At 34.0% G+C, this 13,958-nt stretch overlaps 1 protein-coding gene and 1 non-coding gene across 2 annotated transcripts in view; both read left to right on the plus strand.

Moving 5' to 3' along the window:
• Positions 1 to 13,958, plus strand: part of GPC5 (glypican 5) — a 1,503,836-nt gene that overhangs the window by 1,446,939 nt on the left and 42,939 nt on the right. The window lies entirely within an intron of this gene.
• On the plus strand, positions 4,519 to 4,650 carry LOC126016633 (small nucleolar RNA SNORA51). The gene has a single exon (XR_007498421.1). It is a non-coding gene; the product is annotated as a small nucleolar RNA SNORA51 (small nucleolar RNA).

Genomic DNA, 13,958 nt, shown 5'->3' on the forward strand with positions numbered 1-13,958 from the left:
ATCTTTGCTTTCATACAGACATAACTGAATTTTGACAAGGAAGTAAGATGATACAGAACCAAAAAATACCAGAAGAATAATGCAAGGTGTCCCACTTCACACTGAGCCCACAGCCGAACAGTGGCAGCTGGAAAGCTGACTGTACTCTTGATTTTGATCATTTATCTTAGGTTTCAAAGCATAACTAAATGAGTATTTGTTTTTTTTTCCATAAACTAACATTATGAAAAACTTGCACAGATGATTATCAACCATAATATTATACATCAATTGAGTTAACACCATTTTTCATTGCAGCCATGTTTTTATTTAATTCACATTGCTTCTTGAATGTCCCAAATACTGGATTCTTCTCTGTGCATGGGAATTGTTGGCAAACTCTCTACTCATCACTACTCACAGTTAAATGTTCATGGCATGTATAAAGCCATAAAAATATATAAGTGGGAAGTGTATTATGATTGCTAAACTTCAGTTTTGTGCTAAGCACTTCTCACATACAATCCCATTTAATCTTCACAACTCTATTAAATATTATAGTGAATCCTGTTGAAAAGATGAGAATATTATTAGTGAACAAAATAAAGTAAGTCACCTAATAATTCATAACCCATAACAGATGAGTAGTTTAGCAAAACTAGTCATATCTAAACCTGCAGACAACTTTTGCCCTTAAATGTCACTCATTCTAATACAGTAAATGATAATTTGTCACCTGAGGTATCTAGGAATATCCTATTAAGTTAGCACTAAATACTAAAAGAAAAATATTGTTTTATGTTGAATGTATCACAGGATGCTTCATGTGAATGACCTGGATTTTGTCAACTGCAAATTCCTATTAACTCCAATAAATCTCTATTTACTAGAATAAAATGTTTGACTCAACAGTAGTTTCTTCTCAGTTGAAAAAAAAAAAGTTCGTACTAGCTGCAAATACCACCACTTAATTTCCTTTAAATCCTGTAACCTCTATGATTCTCAGAGTCTGGACAAATATGTAAAGAAGCTTCCATAGACTTTACAAGAAAAAAAACTAAGGAAGGATTTATCTCTCTTTTCTTACATACATGGGAGAGACCCTGAAATACATGAGAAGCTCACTTGTTTTTTAGGCACAATTTTAAACATTTTACCTAGAAAAAATTGTGGGAAAAGTTTAGTTGGGGAAATTTGGAGATGTCGAAGATTATTTTCTCTTTCTCTTCTCATTCTTCCTCTCTCTCTTCCCCTCTCTCCCATTTTCTTTCCCTCTCTCTCTCCTTGTTTGTCTCGCTCTCTCTCCCCTTTCTCTCCCTTTTTCTCACCCTCTCTCTCATCTTCTGTATCCTTGTTTCTCTTTCTCTCTCTCTCACTTTTCTTTCCCAAAGCACTTTGTCACTGTTTAATTCTAGTTTAGTTAATTCATAAATATTTTATAATGAAAAAATCTCTTTCTTCATGAAAACAAATAATGATCTATTTATTTTCTTTACATTTTTGTTTTTTGGGCCACACCCTGTTATGTTCAGGGGTTACTCCTGGCTATGCGCTCAGAAATCGCTCCTGGTTTAGGGACTATATGGGGCACCGGGGGATCGAACAGCAGTCTGTCCTAGGCTAGCCCGGGCAAGGCAGACACCTTATCACTTGCATCACCGCTCTGGAAATAAGGGCACATTTCTGTGTGAGTTGGTCAACTTGATTTTTCTAGTGAAGTGATTGCTCAGTTCGCGCCTGTTGTTGTTTTTTTTATGGAACTAGTTAATTTTAGTTTTGGCTTTTGTAATGTATGTACATTCATTACAGACTAAGGTATATAAAAGTTTTCTCCCATTCAGTGACGTATTTTTGGTTATCAATAGTTTAACTGTTCAGAACTATTTCAGGCTAATGTAATGTGATTTTATTTTGTATATTTAATTTTTTCATTACTCCTGCCTTTTAAATTCAACCTATATATATATTCAAGTCTGATGTCACAGAGCATCTTACTTTTCTCAATATTGTTTATAATTTATGGTTTTATGTCTTCTGTTCAATTCAGTAGTTTTTGGAAAACACTATTAGGTAGTGATTTAGTTCCACTACTTTTCATTTGGGGGAGTCAATAAGTACCATACCTGGTAATGATTAAACTCTATTTCTGACTCTATGCTGAGTAATCAATCATAGCCATGATCAGGGGACAGAGTATAGTTCCTGGAATCAAACCAGGATCAACTGCAGACAATGAAAATGCCTTACTCCTATATTATCTATCTGATCCACCATTATTTTGTATTTGACAAACCAATTATCTCAGCACTATTTATTGAAAATGTATTTTTATTTAAAATAAGTATGAACTGGAAATGAGAACATACCAAAGTGTTAATCAACTGATAAAAATATAAAGAATGGGGCATAGATTCACAAAGCAATTCTCTATATCTATTTTTAAAAGTTAAACCTGTCATTTGCAACATTGATGACATTAAGGGTATCATGCTTAGTAAATTTGCAGGCGAAACACAAACACCATGTGACTTCATTAATACAGGATAGACATAGAAGACAAGATATAAATAAAACAAAATTTTAACTTTAGATTCCAAGAATAATTGGTGTATATCAGAAGAGAAAATCAGGAAGGATCAAAAGGAAAAGTATGTAGTAAAGGAGAGCATTGGATATTCATATGTGAACTGATTGTCAATATTCAATATTTATAATATTGAATTGAATATAAAGTGAAAATCGACCCATATCTCACTCCTTATACAAAAGTCAAATCAAAATGGATCAAAGATCTGGAAATCAGACCTGAATCTATAAAGTTTATCGAGAATAAAATAGGCAGAACACTCTAAGACCTTTATATCAAAAGGGTCTTTGAGAATGGAGCACCAATGGCAAAAACGTTAGCATCAACTATAAACAAATGGGACTATATCAAACTAAAAAGCTTCTGCATGGCAAAAGAAACCCTACTTAATGCAAGAAGACAGCTAACAGAATGGGAAAAAATCTTTTCACTTGATATATCAGATAAAGGGCTGATATCTAGAACATACAAAGCGCTCAGAAACCTGAGCCCTTCAAAACCAAATGAAGCCATAAAAAAATGGGGAGACGAAATGAATAGACATTTCTCTGAGGAAGAGAGAAGGATGGCCAACAAACACATGAAAACATGCTCACCTTCGCTCATCATCAGGGAGATCCAAATCAAGACAACAATGAGATACCACCTCACACCAGTGAGGTTGGCTCACATCAAAAATAATGGGAACAACCTTTGTTGGAGAGGATGTGGTATGAAAGGAACTCTCATTCATTGCTGGTGGGAATACCCCTTGGTCCAACATCTATGGAGAAAAGTCTGGAGAGTGCTCAAAGAACTTAGAATTGAGCTGCCATTTGACCCAGCAATTGCTCTCCTAGGCATATATCCCCAAGATGGAAGGACATTCATTCCAAAATACATATGCACCCCACTATTTATTGCAGCACTCAGTATAATAGCCAAATCTTGGAACCAACCTCGATGTCCAACAACAGATGAATGGATCATTAAGATGTGGTACATATATACAATGGAATATTACATGGCAGTTAGAAATGATACAATCACAGACTTTGCAGCAACGTGGATGGACCAGATCATGTTATGTTAAACGAAGTAAGTCAGAAGACAAAAGAAAAACACAGAATGGTAGCACTATTTTGAAACACCTAGAACACATAAAAAACAAAAAAATGACATTGAAGAAGCATAACTGCTAGAACCACAAAGAAAGACTTCATAAACTCCATTCCCTGATCTGCACAGCCACCAAGATCTTTAGAAACAGGACTGATTTTACCATCCAAGATAAAGTAGAAGTCTTCCACATACCACGAAAGCAGCAAGAGGAGAATAAATGATCTATTTTTTTGACGTCTTTATTTTGGTGTGGAGATTACGGTTGATGTCTCCAATATTATTTTATTTTATTTTGTTTTGTCTTTCTCTTTCTTTTTTGCACTTGAGTATGATTTGATTTCAGAACCGAGATTATTGTGTGGTGCCTGTCTTTATTGCTGTGGTGCTTATCGGTTATTTAATTCGATATTTTTTTTTGTATTGTTGTGGTATTTTAATTACTTTTTTCACATCCTCTCTCAAACTGAGGTTGGAAGCCTCTAGACAGGACTCTGCCTATTTTCAGCTTATTTGATTTTTGATTGAGAAGAGGACATATTAGGTGATGGGTATTCCCCTGATTCAATGTGAATATGTACCCAAAATACTACAGTGAAAGATATGTAAGCCATTATGAAAAAAAAAATTGTGTTTTTAATCAGAAATTTTCTTTGACTTACATGTATTATTATTATATCAATTATATTATATGTTATGTTATGTCACTATATTATGTTATATTAGTTTACCTCATTATGTTAATCAATTTTGTCCTTTAAATGAATTCTTACTTTAAAAAAAAAAAACAAAAAAAAAACAACTTTAGTTTGCTCTGAAGAAAAAAAAAATAAAATAAATAAAAGATAAGATAAGGCCTCCCAAATCTTACCACAGGCTGTGTTCTTTACACTGGCTGTATAGAAAGAGGAGGTACAGTAAAGGCACCCATATACACCTCAACACAGGCCCCTTGCCGGGTATGTATTGTGAATTGGGGAACAAAAAAAAAAGAAACAATATTTATAATATTATCCTCATCTGAAACTTATATTATGATATATTATTAGTTAGAATATTTTAAATATTTTTCAAGGACACAAATTACATTTAAAATAAAGTCATACAAGTGTGGAGCATTTGTTTTCATGCAGCTGACCTGGGTTCAAACTTTGGCATTTCAGATAGTCCACCAAGCACTTCCAGAACCAGAAATCATCCATTAGCATTGCTACTGTGATGGAAAAAAAAGATAAATAAAATAAAGTCATAGACTTTCAACCAGATTGTGTAGCTGCTGAATGTTTATATTGAAAATCAATGGTTGGTCCCTAAATCGGTATGGATAGTTTACATTTAGAGCAACATATTTTCTCTTGGTATTGTCACATAGTATTTTTCATTGCTTCATTGTATGACTAACCTATAAACATAAAAATAAAATGATGAGAGAATGGGTTATAGGGCAAGTCCTGGATCTGCAAGCTAGATCTGATAACTAGTCTTAAACTTTTTGACTTTGATCCTAGTTGACTGTTTGAGCAGGAAGAATGAAAGAAAGGGAAAAAATATTACAAAGGTTTTGAGATTCATGGATTCCCTGACAGAAAAATACTGGTTTAGTAAAGATGTAACTGCAATGCATATGGCCTATGTCATCAGCAATGAGCCCTAAATTTTGTGCAGCTGTTCTTGCCTAGTGTTGCTTCTTGTTTTTCACTTGCTTTTCATTTAAATTTATTTAAATAGAACTTAGGCAGGGAAGGGCTGGTTTCAAAAGCCTAAAACTAGCTTAAGTAGAAAGGATAATGTTTGTAAAGGCCCAGGGCATCTCAAACTGAAGGACAGGGATCACTTGACCAACACATGGCAAATAAAAAGCTGTGAGTCCATCACAGATTCCTTTTCTCTAGTTACATACAACCTGCCTTGACTCTACCCCATGATATCTTGACTTTATTATGTACATCAGTGTGAAAGTAGTTTCCACAAAGAATGTCCCACGACCAACTCCTTCAAGCAAGAATTTAATTGCCTATGCACACAAATATTTAGAACTCAATTGATGCTTTCCTAACTAGTGGTCCATCACTGTAACTTTTCATTATGATTTTGCAGAGCTAGCTTTATGGTTGAAAGAGTCAAAGATAAGTTCAGAGATTCAGTTGGTATTTATCTCATAAAGGTAAGTACCCTCAACTGAGTCATCTAATATATAACTAAGCATAGATATTTAAAACATGTTCTAAAGTACCTATTTAATTTAATTACCCTAATTCACTCATTTCGAAAACATTCAACATGCACATAAATATTCTCATTATGCAACAGAAAAATTTGAATATGACAAAAATGTCTGATTCATATATTCTTAAATCCTAAAACATCGAGGTCTTGACAAATATTTAGGATTGGTACCTGATTATCAAGTCTGCTGGGAACCATCAGGTTGAACAGGCCTAAATTCCGGGTGCGTCAGGCTTAAGAAAACAAGACAGATAAAAGACAGCAAAGGATGGGGTCAGGGCCTCACAGGCTCATGGACTGAAAGCCTTGACTATAATTCTTTTATAGTATTTACTGTTTAGAACAAGAAAACAGAGAAAGAAGAAGGGGGAAATATTTTGTTTTGTTTTATTTTTAGGGCCACATCAATGACACTCAGGGGTTACTCCTGGCTATATACTCAGAAATCCCTTCTGCCTTGGAGGACCATATGAGCCTCCGGGGCATGGAACCAAGGTCCATCCTATATAAGGCACATGTCTTACCACTCTGGCCCCAAGTAGGAAAAACTTTAACAGATAGTTGCCTATCTATGCAAATGTAAATTGACTACATATCAAATTGTCCTGTAATAGCTAATGCAAAATTTCTGGATTGACTTCTTCTGGGAGAAGTATCAGATAAGAGCAAATGCAGGACTCCCACAGATAGGGCATAGTGTTCCCTAAATTACCTTAAGAACTTATCTCCTCAAATACCATCTTTCTAGCTAAGCATATTTTTTTTCTGGATATCTGTAGAGCCAACATAAGTCATTGTCAATAGTATGTCACATTAGGTAAACTTACTACGGACATATTTTAGTTCTTGTTTCTTGACAAGATTAAGTAATATAAATTCAACATGGAATTGAAAATGCAGTTACTGCTAGATTATATCTTCTTTAAAAAGCCTCTCTAATATCTGGATAAAATTCTAACAAATTATATTTGTTAGAATATTATATAACAATATTATATAAAAGAGAATGTATGAATATTTTCTACAAAGTAATTAACTCCAACTTCATAAGATTTTACATTTTCTAGACCAAACTGAAGGAACAAAGTTATATGATTAGAAAAATCTTTTGGAGGCAGGCCAGGCAGGTCTTCAGGGCCACGCCTGGTTAATTGGGCCCTGGGGGGAGGGGAGAAAAAATTCCTCCTTATGCATTCACAAACTACAGAGGCAGGGCTACACCCAGAAGACTTCACATGCCAGTTCTTCTGTTTCTCTTCAGCTAGTATGTTTGGGGATCTGGGCAGGACAGCTAGCCATAGTCCCCTGGGATGACCACTTAGTCCAGGGGACTGAGATCCCTCCCACCCCAGACTGGACCTAATTCAGGAGTTCTCTTCTTACTATTATTCATTTTCAAAAGTGCGCAGGAGCAAATGCGCCTGCACAACATTTATACTTTTTAACAATACCCAAAAATATTCTTATTTCTCAACTGTTTTTAGGAAAAAAAATGGAATTCCCTAGATTTGGAGGACAATATTCAAATAGGTCTCTAAAATCAGTGTATATGTAGACGTGATTTCCTATACAGTGGTCCTCTCTGACTACCAAGCCTAATCCATAAACAATTCATCTATACAATGTATATATCCCCTCTAATATATTTACCCTCCTCCACATAGAGCCCCTTCTACTCCCTCATCTCCCAATCCGGATTCGTTATCTTCCCCTCAATTAACCCTCTTTACCCTCAGTTCTTTAATTTGTTAGGCACCAAGAACGACCTCCTGCCCCAACAGATTCTGCCCTTTCGCACACCCCTACAAAGCTCATTATGACTCCTTAACTCTCCCACCCCCAACCATCAGTACCTCACATTTACCCTTTTAAACTTCAGTACTACACAGTTCTAATCACAGGCCAAAGTCGTGCATTTGATTTAACAACCCCCAACTATTTCAAAAGACATAAAATGGACCCATATGTCTTTTGAATATTTTGTGTATTTTCTTTAACAGTTATAACTCTTTCTAAATATTTTTTTACCATGACGATTCTACCAACTGCTTATCTTGTCTTCTTTTTGTGAGCTGTTCAATAAGAAATTTTGGTGGAAGAGTCCCTCAGTTTAATGCTTATGATTGAACCATGTCATGGGGATTATTGGACTTGTTCTTATGGCCCCCATATGCTCTGATAAAACCACGTGGCATTGTTCCTTGTTTGCATAGGCACATTAAAATGGGAAAATACTATACATACAAATAAGTTATTATCTAATAGAGATTGGAACACATAAATCTTGTAGTGCAATGGGACCTTACACCCTGACCATTGATATAATAACCTGGCACAGGCCTCAGAAGAATGGGCATCCTCCATTTACCCCTGAACCAGGGAAGCTATCTATGAAACATCCAAGGTTTTTTATAACAACACCTGGAAACAATCCTCTACCAGGGAAGACCCTACCACGGCTCTGAAATCAACCTGCTCAAAAGAGACTTCCCTTAACACTCAGAAGACGACAACAATGACCTGCTTACAGGACAGGGTTCTCTGCATTGCCCTTTAATTGTGAGGTGAAATGAGAGGACACTCTGCACCATCCTGACTGCAACATAGGATATGCAGATTCCAGGATCTTTAATACAGAAACATGATACCAACAATAGAGACTGTGTGAAAAATAAAAGTGTATTGGCACTACAGACAATGACCTGGATTGGACAAACTAGTCTGCCTGGAGCCTAGAGTTGGTCTTTTGCCAGGAAACTTCAGGGGTAGGGCCTCCTTGTATTTAGGCCAAGGCTTTTCCTTTCCATGTCCCTCATATTTTGGTGGGCCTATGCAAACAATAATTGCCACTCTAACACCGATTTTACTGTGCTCCTTTGACTCTAATCCTTAAGAAAAACAACCCACTTAAACTTTTGAGATTAACTTAAACTAATATACATGTGCATGGAAATGTAAAAAAGTACTTTGCCTTCAATGTTTAAGGAGTTACATAAGTTTTATGGCTTTAGATTGCTTTGTGTGCTGCTAAGAAATATTATGTATTACAATCGGGGGACTTGAGGGACAAAGTAATTGTACATGGGTTTTGTTTCATTTTTCTTAATGTTCTTTGGCTGAAAGTTCAAAGTTAAGATATCAGCAATGGAACTACTGAGAATTCTGTTTATGGGTGATTGTCCTTCCACTGTAACTTTACCTTGTCCTCTTTCTTTGCATCTTTTTTCTCATAATTAAAAATAAAAAATTTAAAAAAAATCACTGGGAGGAAAATTCTCATTTCTTTTCTATACATTTAAATAAGTAGCCTGATTTTCCTGCTTATAATTTAATAAATCCACTCAAGTAAGAGAGATATTTTTAAATATCCATTGATATCTTAGAGTTACAAATGCTATGCTAGAAATTGACATATATAAAGTAACATCTTATTGTTTAAGCCTATTAGATTATGATTTCTTCTCAATATACAACTGCCCTTATTATGCTGTTTCCTTCCAACTTCAATTTCCCTCATAATTGAAATATCTAAATACTTCCTTTCTACTTTGCATAAAGATTTTAAACATGCTTAACATTTCAGTGAATATCATCAATTTATTCTTTCTTCAACTAAATCTAGTAAGCAGTGACTATAAGATTCTATACTATTTACTTCAAAAATTAATTAATAAATTTCATAATGTTGTCTTCTGGCATCTTATAGAATTCAGATGAAATAGAATCTTTGCACAAATAATTACAGAAAGATAATCAAGAGATTGCTTTCTGGGGCTGGAGGAAATAGTAAAATGGATAGGAAATAGTAAAATGGATCTAGGTTCGAACCCAGGCACCTCAGCACTGCCAGAAATGCGCCTTGAGTGGAGAGACATGAATAAGCCCTGTGACCTAAAATTAAAAATTAAAAAAAAAAACTATTCACACATTGTCTATAGGTATAATAATATGGTACATCAAAAGTAGGAATTTTCTTTGAAATTATACCAACTCATGCAAAACTCAATTTCTGTACACATAATGCTACTTCAGTTGTTAGATAACATAGCAGATCTCTTGTACACTATTCCTAATTTTATTTTTGCAGTGGGGAAGGAGTTGAGGTACATCAGGTAGTGCTCCAGGATTATTCCTGGCTCTGTGCTCAGAAATCACTCCTGGCAGATTCTCGGGCCCATATGGATACCAGGGATCAAATCCGGGTCAGTCCCAGGTTGGCCTCATACAAGTCAAACACTCTACTGTTGTGCTATTGCTTTAGCATGCTACATTTCTTACTAGTGATATTAAGTTAATTATTGGCATTATCTACATAATAGGTAATGATTTAACCTGTTAAATACATTAATTTAATCATCAGAATAGCCCAATTTATAAAATAATAGTTTTCTCTTTCACATTTAATAAATCATATTATATAGAACTAGACAACTAGCAAATAAAATACCAGGCACATATTCTTTCTTTTGAAATCTTCTAGTACTGTCTTGCATATCATATTTTCTTTCATATTTATATTTTCTAATCATTTTTCTATTCATTTTTAAATAAATGTTTATTGTGGTTAAAGTGATTACAAATCTTTCACAGTAATATTTAAGGCAATGCTTGAGGAGCATTCCCACTACCAGTGTTGTCTTCCCTCCACCCCTGTTCCCATCAATCATCCCATATCTTCATACTTTGTCCCCCGCAATGCTAGTGTAACTGTTCCCCAATGTACAGCTTGTAGATTGGGTATTGATTCTGTTATTGTTGACTTTGGGTTTGGTGTTCAAGACGGATCAGTTTCTTTTTTTCCTTAAATGTTCATACGATGGTCTTGGTAATATCCATTTCCCCCCTCAAATTATGAGGGTGAACAATATGATTCCAGTAATGTAGTTCTATTAGAATATAAGAAAAGATAAGGGAGAAGAGAAGAAGAAACAAGAACAAAAACAAAACAAAACAAAACAAACAAACAAAAAACAAGGAGGTGTCCGTCTAGGTGTTATAGGTATCCACTCAGAAGAAGACAGGGAAAAATAAATTTTATATAATTTAAGGAAATAGTTTCTTCATAAATTTCTTCTACATTACTTTTGAGAAAATTTTGGTTATTAAGCTAATATAAAAAAGTATTACACATAAATGCTTATTGTTTTAAAAAGAAATCTAATATTTGCTATTCTTCTGAAATCAAGAAATAAAGACTGAGGTTACTTAGAGCGTCCATATGGTCCATATATTACTTAACAACTAATAGTTCTGACATTTAGCTTTTATTTATTCCATCAGGAAATTCTGTAGGACTCTGTTGAGTGAAACGCCAAAAAAAAAAAATTAAGACTAAATTAAATGTAGCTTTATTTTACTTAATTTTTCAGGTTATCAGGCTCTGTTCACTAATTAATTAACAGAGTAACATGAATTATACTACTGATTTAGTCTTCAGATTATCTTTACTATAATAGAATTTTGATTTTTTTGTTTAGCTTTGGGCTAAACTCAGTGGTGCTCAGGGGTCATACTAGGCTCTGCAGTCATAATTTCTCGAGCCAGCCAGGTTTCCAGCACCATATGGGATGCCAGTGAGATCAAACTCAGTTGAGCCATTTGTCAGGCAATTGCCATATTCCCTGTATTATCACTCCAAACCCGAATTTGGTCTTTGAATGCTTAGAATTAATTGCTATAAGTAATCTTACTTAGGATCCTGTTCTTTTTTCTGATGATTTATGCAACTTTTATTTTCTAAGTCAACATATTTGTTTCTTCTGGAACCTTTTTCAAGTCACAAAAGTGTACCATTTACTTGCAGTCTAAGAAACAAGAGGAAAAACAACTAAGAATATCAAGCAATTTTAGTGTATTTGATTACCAATTTAGTCTTCCAAATCATCATTTAATTAGATGATGTCCAGAAGATCAATGTTTTAATGCACAGTTATATTTTGATTTTATGTGTATCTCTTGCTTAAATATTCTGATGACATATAAAACATGTTGCAAGTTAGAACATTGGGTTAGAAAAGCACATTTTTACAAAATGTTCTCTGCAAATATGCACATCTTGCCTAAACTGCCTTTTTTTTCACTTTTCACAGTTTACAGCTTATTCCAAATGTTTTACTTATTTTATATGCTTTAAAAACAGTTATTAAGCTGACTCTTTAAAAGCGACACCTTTAACCTAACTTTTAAAAAGAACAGGAAACAGTGCTTTTTTTTTTTTTTTTAATGAATGTATCCTTCAACTCTAAGGAATGGATTACCATTTATTAGCTAGAAGGATTGAAAAAGGAAGAAAATGAATCATCCTATTTTGGACATAGGGTTTAACAGCTGGTACAAAGTAAACAAACTGCAGGTATTGAAAGAACACAGGTTTCCAGTCCATTTCCTTTCTGCAAAATGTCTAACTCCCAGGATCTTTATTCTGATGGGCCCATGCCTGGCAGAGAAGTTTTTGGCTGTAATTTTGGGGAATGTCTGTAGGAAATGAGTTGAGAAACTTGACAAGAACAGCTTGAAGTATTTGATGAATAATAGAGAACTTTCACCATTCATGCATCTGACTAGAGGAGAATGAGAAGTATTAGGAAGTTGAAAAAAAAAAAAAAGGAGAAACTGATTCAAAAATAATACAGTACTGTAACCCACTGGCAAATAGTCATTTATAAAGCACCATGGACAGATCAGATAAAGAAAGCATTTAAATCTAGTTTCCAAAGGCTTATTTGGATTGTCTTTACTGATGTTTGCAACTTGCTACTTGCTTCATCCATTCAAAAGAAAAAAAAATATATAGGAGAAATGAAAACTCTGTGAAGAAAATACCAGCATGTTAACAGTATCCCTATAATAAATGTGGGAAGCTAGTTCTTTAGCATGTTTCTTCTCAAAGAATATATCTTTATTTAACAGTGCTGTGATTGTATAATAAATACTAATGCTTTTTATTGACATATAAGAACTATTTAACAAGTTTATATTTACCCAGTTATATTTATATAATATACAACTTAAGGATTTCTGAAACATTGAAAGGAATTTTGTTTTCTTGTTTTTGTGACACAAGGGTTGGAATGCAGGACCTCACACATGTAGATAATTTGCTCCCCCACTGAGGTATTATGTTGGCCCCTGAATTTTTAACCTAGCATACATTCAATATGTGGAAGCGAGTTGATGCTAAAATATGTAAGTGCGAAAGAAATATGGGCTAACTTTTCTAAATTTTTATTCCCTTAGTAATAATGTGAGGTTATTTCATGGACCATAAGATCTGTTCTAGTTCAAATAGTCTATGTATCTGGAATACTTCCTATAAATCAGTTTTACTTTATTCATTGATTATTTTTTTTTATTTCTGGGCCACACCCAGTGACACTCAGGGGTTACTCCTGACTCTGCTCAGAAATTGCTCCTGGCTCCAGAAACCATATGGGACACTGGGGGATTGAACTGTTGTAGTTCATCCTAGGTCAGCTACATGCAAGGCAAATGCCCTACTGCTGCGTCACTGCTCTGATAACTATATATCAATTATTTTTGTGTTATTTACATCAGATGTTTTACTAGATTTAATTAGAAGTCAAATGGTATGTATTATTATTCTAGTTTATCCCCTGAGTAGTTGTGTGAAGAAAAAATATATAGTGATATAATGAATTTCAGAGCATGTCTAATAATATTATTTGCAATATAAATTGTGGTAGAATTACTGATAGTTAAGTTCAATTGAAATTTTTGCATTTTTATTTGACTCATTTGACTCTTTGTGTGATCATCTTACAACATGACTAACTCCTATGTACACATACATATCATGTATTTTCTGACACCACCCTTTTGACTTCCTTTTCTTTTATGGAATTTAGGCTTATTTTTTTTAATTTAATAATTGAAGTAATGTGGCTTACAATGTTAATGTTAAATCTTTTGTTTTAAAATTACTGCACCTCTACCAAACTCTCTCTTTTTTCATATATATACACATACATACATACATACATATATATAGTGTACTTTATATGTTACCACACAAAATATGATATATTTTAATATATAAATCTTATTTAAG

Source organism: Suncus etruscus, chromosome 8, assembly GCF_024139225.1.
Source record: "Suncus etruscus isolate mSunEtr1 chromosome 8, mSunEtr1.pri.cur, whole genome shotgun sequence".
Lineage (NCBI taxonomy): Eukaryota > Metazoa > Chordata > Mammalia > Eulipotyphla > Soricidae > Suncus > Suncus etruscus.